Source organism: Corvus cornix, chromosome 1, assembly GCF_000738735.6.
Source record: "Corvus cornix cornix isolate S_Up_H32 chromosome 1, ASM73873v5, whole genome shotgun sequence".
Classification (NCBI taxonomy): domain Eukaryota; kingdom Metazoa; phylum Chordata; class Aves; order Passeriformes; family Corvidae; genus Corvus; species Corvus cornix.
Genome location: NC_046332.1, coordinates 101,288,901 through 101,301,774, shown reverse-complemented (window position 1 = coordinate 101,301,774; position 12,874 = coordinate 101,288,901).

The following is a 12,874-nucleotide window of genomic DNA, read 5'->3' as shown; positions in this document are numbered from 1 at the left end:
GCCAATGGATATGATTTAGTAGGACCTCAATTCAGTTATGTCATTCCAATAAAATACAGCTGTTCTTCCTACTATGGATGTTATCCACATGAAATAAGAGAGCTGGAAGATCCCTGGAGTTACAGCCCTGATGGTTCTCACCATGAATACCATGGGGAAAAAATCTTTCAGGAAGACGCATAAGCCCTCAGCTAAAATCAAATCAAAGTCAGTGTAAAACACTATATATTCATGAATGTATTGACAGCTCTAAGCACTCATTCCTGTGTCTTGGCAAGTCAGTGTCCCATCTTATTTAACTGAATAAACAAATTATTGGTTTTCTGGGCAGACAGACAAGTGTGTGAAAAACAAATGACTTTTTGAATAATTTTCTCAGCATATCATTGTGCTTCAGCAAACATCTTATTCATAGAAATCCCAAATAAGGGGCTTCTGATACAATACAACTATTGCTTTTTCTGCATTTCATGGAACTAATCCTATTATCTGTCAGACTGCATTGTTAGAAGAGAAGAGAATTCAAGTACAAAGTGAATGTATCATCCTGGAAGTTCAGTGAAAATGTGAATATGGAAAAGACAAAGCATCTGACAAATGCTTTGAGGATTCTCTACCAAGGAATGGCTCTGCAGCCATTCAGCTGGAGCTGTAGTTGTGACACTTTGCTTTGATCCCTTTTCTTGGGACCCATGTACATTGGACACGTACCTTTTTTTATAACTTTGGCGTGCTTTTTATCCACCTCACAATCTACCCATTATTCTAGTGCACTTGTATTGTTAATTTGGATGAGATATGCAGCTCTAGAAAAGGCAAATGAACTGTTCCAGCTGTCAGTAACTTTGCTGCTGAAATTAAATTATTCACTTCTATTTAGCAAAGGACTTTAAACCTTAGGCAATATAAACACATTGTGGACTACATGAAGAACATGGAGGTCCTCAACTTCCACCTTACAAATCTGACAGGAAAGAAAAGATTTTCAGGAGGCATTTATTTTGCAAAGATGTTGTCAGTAAAAGTAAAGGAGATTAGCTAGCCTCAGAAAAACAGCTATGCTGGCAGGGTATTGGACACACAGAAGAAAGTCATCAGAGGACTCTGAATTATCAACAATTATCTGTAACACACCAATTATGCTGTCACACTGAAAATCCTTTCCGGGAGCTTGAGCAGTGACTGAAAACAAGACTATCCTTCACCCACCTTCTGTGAGATTAAACTTTTCTGCCTAATCCACTCTGCTCTTTCAGGTGTGCCAGAACACAGATATCATATTAATATTTAAAACGCTTGGGAAGAAAGAGTAGAAATAATTAAATGCTTTGCCATCCAAATCTGAAAACCATTCTGCCCCTTAGATGAAAAAAACCCAGTAGTACTGATAAGACATTTAACAGCAGTAACAGTTGAGGCTCCTCTCTGTAATGTACAATGCAAATGGACCATTTCAGGCATGTTAAATATAATGAAGGTAAAATGAAACCATGTCCCCAACAGTGTCTAAAACAATTTTGAGGCAGACTCAACCCAGCACAGCTGTAAAACTTTCAGCCACATCTGAAAACTCAGTACAGATTTTGTGGTTCTTTTCCAAACCTTGGTAGTCAAATGGGGGGTTTTCCATTAACGCCAATAGGCTGCACTGGGAACACTCTTGGCCAATGTCTAACCACAGCCATTTTTCTGACATAAAAACTTTACCTAAGCTGAAGACCAAAAAGTATCAAGACATTCATACATGGGAAGGCACCCTACATTTCCCATCTGAATAGCTCTAATTTGAGACCAAAGAACCAGAAAAGCTAGAAAATGTTATTATGAAAACTCTGTGAGAGAACTGATAAATGAAAATACCTTTTTCGACAGTAAGCTCTGTGTGTGTAAAGGCAATTCAAAGTGCTCTTTTTGTCTGGGCCAACACAGCAGGTGCAGGCACTTCACCTCACTGCCCAAGCTGTTCTTTCACTCAGAATGGTTATTAAGGGTGCTCATTCAGTCTTCCATGAGGATAAACTAAGCCACAATAAAAAGCTATGAGCAAAAGTTTTCCACTCTGAGAAATCACCTATCAACTTGTTAGTGGAGTTCAAAGATTCTTACTTTTTGTTGTCTTGTTCTATTGCTCAGCGCCACTGAGAAGAGCCTGGCTCCATCCTCTGACACCCTCCCTTCAGATACTGATAAACATTGATGAGGTCCCCTTTTAGTCATCTCTCCTTGACGCTGAGCAGGCCCAGTTTCCCCAGCCTTTCCTCCTAAGAGAGATGCTCTGTTGGGGCCCTCCCCCCTGCCGTAGGGTCCTGGGAGAGGGGCTCTGGGGGGGGAGACGCGGGGTTTCCCTGCCCCTGGTCAGCCTCGTTCCCCATTGGTTGTTTTGTGTTCCCCTGCGCGGCCAAGAACCCTCGGGTCCCGGGATTGTGGCAGTTCCTTGGCAGATCCCGGCCATGCGGCTGGAGAAATAAACATCTCTGAAACATTTATCAAGAATCAGTCCATATATATTTCTTTTCCACGGGCCTCGTTGATTGATACACGTGTTACAGCATCTGCACTGTAACAAAATGATGGATAATGCGGGCAGAACGATCCCCGATCCCTAAGAGACTGATTTGTGAGTAAACCCTAGAAACTCTGGATTTCTCTTCTTGTTTTTGTTTTGCTATTCCGTATCTAAACTATGGAGGAACCGTGGAAAGACTCTTGGCTCTCAGAGCCGCATATGGGCATTTATCTTAAACTTGAAAAGATTCTTGAACAACGGTTTGTAAATTTTAGCTTAATTCAAGCTCGAAAAGAACTGAAACACTTCCTGGCATGGTTGTTTAAGAATTTTTTCTGTGTTTCTTGGGATCTGATTCTTATCAAAGACTTTTGGAAGACCGTTTGGACACAGTTAATTTCTGAGTCAAAATATATGCTGATGGAAGAATATTTTTGTGAATATTATTTAATTACCGAGACTGTTGAGCAATGTCAGCTGTGTCTTGGCGAAGGGAAGCCTGCCTCAGAGTCTGTGAGACCCAGGCCACGTGGACCGAGTGCTGTCCGAGCAGCAGCGAGGCAGTTCCTGCACGCGGGCGGAGTGGCATGAGCTGCAGTGTCGGCAGCAGAGCGAGGCGCGGCGGGAGTGGGGCGACCTGGTGGTGCCTGCCCGGCCCCACGCAGCGCGTGGTGGAGCGAGCCCCGTGAACACCCGACCGAGAGGGGCGGCACGTAGGTGGCAGCTGGCGGCGATGGTGGAGCGGAGCCGCGCCCAGCCAAGACACGCGCTGGAGCAGGGCGTGGGGGAGTCATCGCTCGGGGCCCTGCTGAGACATGGGTGCAGCCCCAGGCAGCGGCAGCGCAGCTGAGAGCAGAGGAGACAGCGCACAGGCAGCTGAGCGGCGCAGCCCGGCCCGGCCCACGCAGCCCCAAATGTGACCCCGAATGCGACCCCGGGAAGAGCATGCAGGCACGAGCAGCCCCAACAATTCCAACATGGGAGCAAGCAAAAGTGAAAGAGAAAGCAAAAACACAGCGAGACAGAAAACAGCAGCCACTCGGGAAAAGGGAAAAGGAAAAAATCACCATAGCTAAGGTTTTAGGAATTGTAAAATGGTATAATGTTAAACAAAATTATGGTTTTATAACAAAATGTGACAACCAGCAAGACATATTCGTTCATAGAACTGCTATTAAAAAGAATAACCCTGAAAAATGCATCCCAAGCTTGGGAGATGGAGAGGTGGTGGAATTCAAAATTGTGCAAGGTAGAAAAGGGTTACAAGCATCAGAGGTCACTGGGCCTGATGGTGTTTTTGTGAAAGGCAGTATATATGCTAAAAATTGTAGTCATGTTAGACAATATCTCCATTATAAGCCCCCTCCTACAGTCTCCCTTTCCTAATCCCACTTTCCCCTTTTACCCTATACCCAACATGAACTTTTCCTAAATTTACCCCATCCCCAGTTTATTCCTAATCCATTTTTCACCCCATGGCTTCCCTATACAATTCCCTTTCCCTACAACTCCTCTCCGATGCCGAGGGGGGGATGAAAAGGGGGAGGGAAGAAATTAAACCCTCTCCTGCCTCAGTTTTCCCACAAAGCATGCCCGGAGAGTCCTGTCTCCCTTCTGTCAGCCTTAAGATGTTCCAGAGAATCTGTTTGGACATATAAAGACTCAGGAGGGTGGCTTGTTTTGTTTTGAAACTGTCCTTGTTGTCTTCAATGTTAAGTTTTAAATCTCTTTTTGTTAAAAATAAACGGGTGAAATGTCGGGGTCCCTTCCCCCCTGCCGTGGGGTCCTGGGAGAGGGGCCCTGGGGGGGAGGCACGGGGTTTCCCTGCCCCTGGTCAGCCTCATTCCCCATTGGTTGTTTTGTGTTCCCCTGCACGGGCAAGGACCCTCGGGTACCATGATTGTAAGAGTTCCTTGGCAGATCCCGGCCATGCAGCTGGAGAAATAAACATCTCTGAAACATCTATCAAGAATCAGTCCATGTATATTTCTTTTCCACGGGCCTCGTTGTTTGATACGTGCGTTACAGCATCTGCATTGTAACAATGCTCCAATCCCTTAATCATCTTTGTTGACCTCTACTGAACCCACTCCAGGATCTCCATGTCTCTCTTGTCCTGAGGAGCCCAGAACTGGACACAGCACTCGAGATGTGGCTCCACCAGGGCTGCATAGTGGGACAGGATCACCTCCCTGAGCTGCTGGCAGTGCTCTTCCTTATGCACACCAGGGTTCCATTGGCTGCCTTGGCCACCAGGGCACACTGCCAGCTCAGATGCTTCTGTATTTTGTGCTGTTCATCCACTGCACACTGAAGGCGTGAACAAGTGGGAAGATGGGGAAGGTAAGCATATTCTAGTGGGGCAGGACTGCCACTTCACTGCCAGAATGAGGGCACAAAGCACACACAGAGCCCCTGCCACGGCTAGCCCTCCTTACGTTTCTCACCCTGGCTTCTCATCTCCTTCCCACTCTTGAGCCTTGCACTCTTTGTTAATGCCTTTGGCTCTGCACCTTCCACAAACGCAGCAGTCATTACTCCAACCAACAAATCGATCTTATCCTTCCTGTATTTGGTTCAATAGAATAATTAACATTTTCACTGGAGCTGATCCAAATGGCCCTAATCAAGAGGAATTGGCAAGCTGGGAAACTCCCTGCAGATTCCTGTCAGGGATGAAGTAAGACCACCTTTTCTGTAACAGATACCAGGATTCAAAAAACTACTCCTCTCCTCATCTTCCCCAAGTTCATAATTTATTAGAAGTAGCAGAAAGGATTTCAGATTTTTAGATTAATGCTATGGGCCCCACCTGTGCAGCATGGGGATAGATGCAGGATATGTTATATATTCCTTTACATTGGTTTTGGTTTTGGTTTTGGTTTTGGTTTTTGTCTTCCTCTTAGGTTTAGGCATCACAGCCTAAGGCAAATGTAAAGATACAAACATCTGGTTTTTAATGGTTTACGTCCTGAAAATGAAGTACGTTCTCTTACAAATGCAATTCTTATCAAAGGAAGAGAAATGCTTAATTATGGGGTTGCTGTTATTTACTAACAATTTACAGGAACACTGGCCTCAGACAGATAAGCAAATCCTTATCCATGTAATCATCCAGTAAATTCATGGCTGTTGGTGCAAAGCCCTCTGAAGTATGTAGCAACTCACTTTTCTTTCACTGAAGAGTGAAGCAGACAGTGAGAATGAACTGAGACACAGCTGAAATCTAACCCATTTCCTACAAGACAATTGCCAAGCTTTGGTGTGTTTCCTTTGGCAGAAATGCTCTCTCAGAGCACCAAAGTGTATTGTCTGAGGGATTGACCTTATCACTCTCCACAGCTGCCTGAAAGAAGGTTGTGGCCAGACGTGGATCAGCCTCTTCTCCCAGGCAACCAGCGACAGGACAAGAGGACATAATCTTAAACTGCACCAGGGGAGGTTTAGGTTGGACATTAGGAGGAATTTTTTCACAGAAAGGATGATTAGATATTGGAATGGGCTGCTCAGGGAAGTGGTGGAGTCACTGTCCTGGGGCTGTCTAAGGAAAGACTGGATGTGACATTCAGTGCCCGGTCTAGTTGGCAGGTGTTGGGTCGTGGGTTGGACTCAGTGATTTCAGAGGTCTTTCCCAACATGACTGATCCTGTGATTCTGTGATTCAAAGAAAGAAATAGTAGTGAAGTGCTGTTATACAGTGAACAGAATGAAGTAATAAATAAGACTCTTAACCACTCTGGAAGCAAAGATTATTCTCCTTAAAAAACCCCACAAATGAACAACCATGAACATGATCTGCATTCAGTCAAAGCTTTCATGTTGTCATGCTCCATTATGAGTGTCTGCCAAGCTTTGTGTCCAGTGACATACCCTCTGTTTCAGTGACTCCTTTTCAGCTTGTTGAGTGCTTCTGCTCCTATTTACAAGTGCAGCCATAGTGTCTTGGGGCAGGTTTTAAAGTGCGTAATCTGACCGATGTGAGACAGTATTTGAATTGACGTGTGAAATGCGAAGTGTGCTTCTTAATAGTTATTTATTTCTCCTTGGAAATGCTGAATTCGCTTGAGCCCATGCTGACAGTGATCCATGTTTATGAAGATTCAGAACTGAGTCATAAATACTCTAAAATAGCCTGAAAATCCCACAGCAAGTGTGTAACGGGAACATGTTCAGTAATAAAGAGAATTGGACTGGGAACAATGAGACCTTTCCTGCTGACATAATAATACCATGACATTTTACTGCTCTTTCTTCTGTGGCTACCACATACTCAGGACCTTGCTGTACAACCTGTACTGATTTTGGCCAGTATCTTATTCCATAGGTGAGACTGGTGAGACTGCTCATTATGTAAGATGTTGCTCCCTATAAGTAATGGTATTGTGGTCCCTAATGAGTTTAGATTGTTTAAATAGTGCTCAAAAGACAAATGCCCTGACTACAGTACCAGACAGAGATAAGGAGTTAGATTGTGTGTGAGAGGGTCAATATTCTTCTACCTTTATAAAGCTAACACATTTATGAATGGAGCTCAACTTATGAATTACCCGACTACCTTCTGTATCAAATTTGTATCAGATTTCTCTTTCCTCAATTTTACAGAATGGTGTTCTTTAAAGGACAGTCTATAAAGTGAACAGCCTGGGTAATCTTGGAATCTTTCCTTTTTCATTAACGAAACAGGATAAAAATCCCAGCAGACTCTATAGTACACTTATCCTTAGGAATGTGTGAATTGAGATTAGTCAACAATTAAGTTATCTGGTATTGATTTTACACGCACTACCAACCTGCTAACCCGTGGCTAGCAGAAACTCTTGACACTATGAGAGGTAGAGTCTTTACCTTAATGTTGTTTTTTTCAAAGGTAAACAGTAAAATGTTGTCTATGGCAATTTTCACAAAAATGTTCTCATTCTTTTTTTACACCTCTCAAAAATACATGAACAAGTATGTTCCGTAAGTACTTGTTTGACAGAAATTATTTTGCACTCAGTTGAGGAAACTCAACCTCCACATTTTCAAAGAAGTAAATAGAACATTGAATTTGAAAAGAAGAATGCTTAGCTCCAACTTTTACTAATTTCTCAGTGACTGTCACCAGAACATGATCAAGATGGTTCCCTTGTTGTGCAGAGGATTATGATTTCACATTTAGGTCACTGAATTATAGTATCAGAGAATGGTTTGGGTTGGAAGGGATCTTAAAGATCATCGAGTTTCAACCCCTCTGCCATGGGCAGGGACAACTCCCACTACACCAGGCTGCTCAAAATTTGGGAGTGCTCAGTGTCTAGCAGAACAAAGCAAAAAGTCTTCCCTTTAAAAGCCTGTACTAAATATTATCCATGGGCAAATCAAAACGTGATCACCTCTTTTGATTCAAAACAAAATAGGCATGCCATGAATTCCATCTCAGCTGGAAGGTGAGTAGCAGAGCAGTTTTTCTCAGAAAGGAGAGTATTTCACATGCTGTGCAGAACTCACAGGAATATCCCTGTGCCAATCATAGGAAGCTAACTCACTTGCATTTGGAGCTGTAGAACAGGAGAAGGGCCGAGGGATCAGCACAGAGAGCAATCACAGAGTGCTGGGGCAATATCTTTGTGGGAAAAGCAGTCCTTTTTCAAGAGCAAAATAAGGCTAGAGGTAGCCTGGGAATAAAACTGCCCTGGATCCCAGCAGCAAAGCTGAGATGTAACTCTAGGCTCAGCCTAAAGGCACCCAGCAGCAAGTGCTCATGCCATGTGTACCCTCTGAGCTCCCAGGCAGTGATCAGCACAGCTCCCAGAGCTGGGAACTCACCCGCAGGGAACTCTTTCTCAAAGCTCTGCCAGACCCTCTGTGTCAGGCTTTTCCTACCATGAACTTAGGGCTGCCCTGTCACACTGGTGTAAAGGAGGCTCTTCTGAGTTATCTGCACTTCTCTCCTCTCCCTCTGTAATTTAAATGTGACGAGAAAGTTGTTTTACTGTTGAATCCTGATACAATCTCAGGCCTTGTGCTGCTCACTGATTTAGCTCTCTCCCCCACTGGGATCTCTGCAGGGAACGAGGCTGTCATTCTGCAGCTGCTGTAAGCTGCAAAAACGGGGGCAGCTGTCACAAGAGAAGTCCTGCCTGTCCCTTTGCTGGGCCATGTGTTTTCCACATCCACCTTTGTGCTCCTATCACTACTGGTACCTGAGACCTGAGGTCTCAAGAAGCAGGTTCGGCTGGCAACAGGAGCTGAAAGAAATGAAGAAACACTTTTTACATCCAGATTGGTTTTGGTGTGGAAGTTACCAAGCAAAATATGATGCATGAGCTAGAGTACAGGCAGGCAGGCAACTTGGGGAGATGCAGCAGGGCACATGGCTGCTAGTTTACTGCTTAAGATGGAGAGTATATCCTTATCCATGCACCACACATTAGAGCACTGGGGGGAAAGTCTGTCCTCTTCAGGGTCTCATGGGATCTGACTCTGGCTGTAAGGTGCTTTCCTCCTGTTCCCCATAATGGTACTGGGGAAAAAGTGTCATTGCAGCACCCCATCTAACTGTGCAATAACACATGTCCACCTGAAGCTTTTTCCCAGTCTCTAAACTCATGATGTTCTTACAAGTTTCTTCTTCAACACTAATTATTCCTTCAAGAAAATTCAGGGGTTTTAACAACATTTTTTTTCACTCCACTGCCTTTAAGGCAGGGCTATAAATCATACTAACTGCCTCTACATTATGTAAATGGACTCCTTTGCAGAACATTATTCATTCAATATAAACAGAGCTATTACACCCTTTGATATTTGCCTAAAATTGCTATTTCTTTTCCCCCTTCCAAAGGAGGACTTTTAATCTGTGTCATCTTTTCTCTTGTGTCATACATTAAATGAGAATGTGCTGCAAAAGCTTCATCCCAACTCTCCTTTAAAAAAAAAATCTGTGTTTGACCTGCTATCTTGCTAGCCCTCCTTCTGATGTGTGTCCTTTTCATTGGTTCATTTAATTTCCTTCTGTCTTTGTGCATTCTCTTCTTGTATTATTAGGTGATACTTTCCCTTCAATTTTCTTTCTCATTTTTCAGAGCATGTTTCATGCTTCAATACAGGGCATTTAAAAAGTGTCTTCTTTTGCCATGTCATGGCCAAACATCTTAAGCAGCTTCTTTTATGTCAGTTAATTCATCATTTTGCCAAAGCTTCTCTGGGTTTCTATATTGTTCATCCTAGTGATGCTGTTGGCACAAAAAGTTGAGTACTAGAGTACTTCTGCTTCTCTGCCACACTGATGTTGCATTATGTATTTGTATGTTGCATCAGCGTTATCTATAACAATCATGTTTTGATCCAAGAGACCCTGAACAAAAGAAGGACAATGAAAGCAGTTTCCAGAATATGGTTTTTAGACAAAGGCATGGGAGCCTCAAAAGCAGAGCAGAGCTCAAATTTTTCCCAAGTTATCTAGAGAATGACAGAAATCACAGAATCACAGAATAATTGGGATTGGAAGGGACTTCTGGAGATCATGTAGCCCTGGCCCCCTGCTAAACAGGTTCACCTGGAGCAGGTTGCACAGGATCACATCCAGGTGAGTTTTGAGTACCGCCAGAGAAGGAGATTTCACAGCGTCTCTGGCAGCCTCTTCCAGTGCTCTATCATCCTCACAGTAAAGAAGTTTTTCCTCGTATTTAGATGGAACTTCAATTTGTGATTGTTGCCTCTTGTCCTGCTGTTGGGCAGCACTGAAGAATCTGGGCCCATCCACTTGACAACGGCCCACAGATTATTCTCCATGATGAATTTTATCTAGTTAATGACCTCCTTAATTACTGAAAATTAAGATCAGTTTTGTGTGCCATTTTTATAAACTAAAGGTGTAAGCTAAGGGATATCTGGCTTTGAACATCCGAGGTTGCTGAGTTGCTTGAAGTCTAAGGTGCAGTGCAGTTTAGAAACTCCACCATACTCTAATGTTAAAAGATGAATTTTGGTACAGTTAAAGTTAGATAGATCTTCTTTATTGCTCTATTTCAGATAGAAAAATCTATGATGACAGTTTGCTTCTCTGTATCATTTATTTCCCTAATTTTTTCCCCATGGTGCTTCTTTAATAACAGAGACACACGGAGTCAGTCACCCTGACAAAGCTCTCTTTCAGTCAGCAGCTAGAAACTCACAGTTGATTTTATCCATACAAGTGTCATCTTTCCTTGTCTTTCTGTCAGTGTTTTTGAACAAAATGTCAATTAATTCATCTGCAGCTATAGTTTCTTTGAAATGTTGTAAACTTTTCAGTACTTCTGAAGCTAAAACAATTAAGTGTGCCAGTTTTTCTCTTGGCCAGCATCTTCTGTGCATCTTTAACTGATACAGACTCCACTGCTGTTTTCTAGGAAATGCTCTTTGTAATCTTAGTTGGAAGCTTACCGCTATATAATTATTTGAATGCTTCCTGTCTCTGATGAATTGACCACACTGATTCTGCAGACTTTATCACAGAGTGAATTTTTGCTCCTTCATCTAATCCCTTTTATTTCCCCCCTTTTTTTTTAATTTTAAATTTCTCATTTTGTCAATCAACATCATAGCTTTTGACAAAAATATTGGTACCTCTGCAAAATCAGGGATCTGCTGAAGGAGGTTTTGTTCAGTTAGATATAACTGGATGTTGGAAACTCAGCTGGCTTCCAAACTGTCTGAAAACTTCCAGGAAACCCCGTTGTTACTGCTGTGACAAACTGTCCACAAAACACTCATGAAAGATGTTGGATGATTTTCCTGTAATGGGTAAGGCAGACTGATGGCATGTTTGGAACAATTAGGATCAAGATAATATTGTTTTCTTATGGATTATCCCATCTCTATGTTCTTTCCTTTCCTTAACCTGGGACAATTTTATCTGAAGCTGTCTTCCCACTTGAGGTCAGTTTCAAAACACAGTCCAGTCCCAAAGAAATGGAAGTTGTGAGTGGCTCAGTTGTGAAACTTCTGTTGCAACCAAATTGTTCTAAAATAAACTCTACATATATATTTCTACAAACACTGATCATTCAGTGTCATTTCACTCTAATCCACCCCAAGGGATCTATTAACAAGAGCCTGCATTGCTCTCACCTTCTGGGGCAGGTTGTAACAGAGATGAAGGGCCAGATTTTGCCTCAAACCTCTGGCAGTTATAGTCAAGGACCTTTGCTGGAAGTTTTCTTAAAATCTTCAATTTCTCTTCTTCAAAATTAAAAATTACTTGCCTAGTTACAGTGAAGCTGGAGACATTTAAAGCCACTGTCCACTTCCATATGAGTCCCCCTGTCCATGCCTTCTGGAAGTTTTGTGTGCATGCTTTTCACCTTTGCACTTAAAGGTTTTACATTATATGTTTCCCCCCAGGCTCAGAAGAAGAGTAAAAAAGGAAAACTCTCTGTATTTTAAATGTCTCATGAGCCTCAGCTCACAAACTTAGAAATAATCTTCTGTGAGAGCCACTGTTTACTCTTTCCAGTCACAGAAAATTCCTTGTGACCGAAATTGTAAAAGGTGTTTATTTGAATGTTTAAACCACTGACAGTTCTTTCATTCCCTGTTAGAGAAGTTTTAGTGTGTCCTTGATCTTATTGGAACAAACTGTAGGCAAATCATCCTTGTTTGTCTCCCTTTCTATGGCAACCCCTTCTAGCTTCCTTTTCAGTCCTTAGAGGGGAAAACCTTCCTTTCCTTTGCCCACTGCCAGCCCTGGGCACTGCTTTGACACTGTTCCCAAGTCCTCCTGATTCATTGCAGCCCCACACAGAAGTTGTTACAGACTGTGTCTGTTGTCCAGGGGCTTCAGATGCAGAAGAGGGGAAAAGTCCTGTTCTGTTTTCAGTGAACCATCACCTGCCTTTGCCACACAGGGTTTAATGATGCAGTGACTGCACTCTGCAGCGCTGCAGGACATCAGAGATGTTATCTGCCTTGCTAAAAGCAGTGATATTAATTTTACAGCTCTCTATTATGCAGGAAAAAAAAGGGATAAATTTCTGCTCACATAAATTTGCTCTGCTATGTTACTGTTACTAAGACACCCTCCAACCAGGCAGGGGACAGGTCAGGAGCCATCAGAACGAGCTGGGCATGATCGAGCTTTTGGCTGAATGATTTGAGAGGAAAGTGCATCTCATCCCTATGGACCAGGTAGAAATGGAGTCAGAAAGTGAAGTAATAAAAGTATTTCCTGTGGAGCTTCCTCTGAATGGGTGCCATGTGGGAAATCTGTGAGGTGCCACAGAGCCAGCATCCCTATTGGGACTAGGACTAGCAGAGCTGTCAACTTTCTTTCTCACGCTTGCCTATAAATCATGCCCATTTCTGAAGTTTTGGCCACCAGCAATGATCCCTAGTGTCAATTTAAGT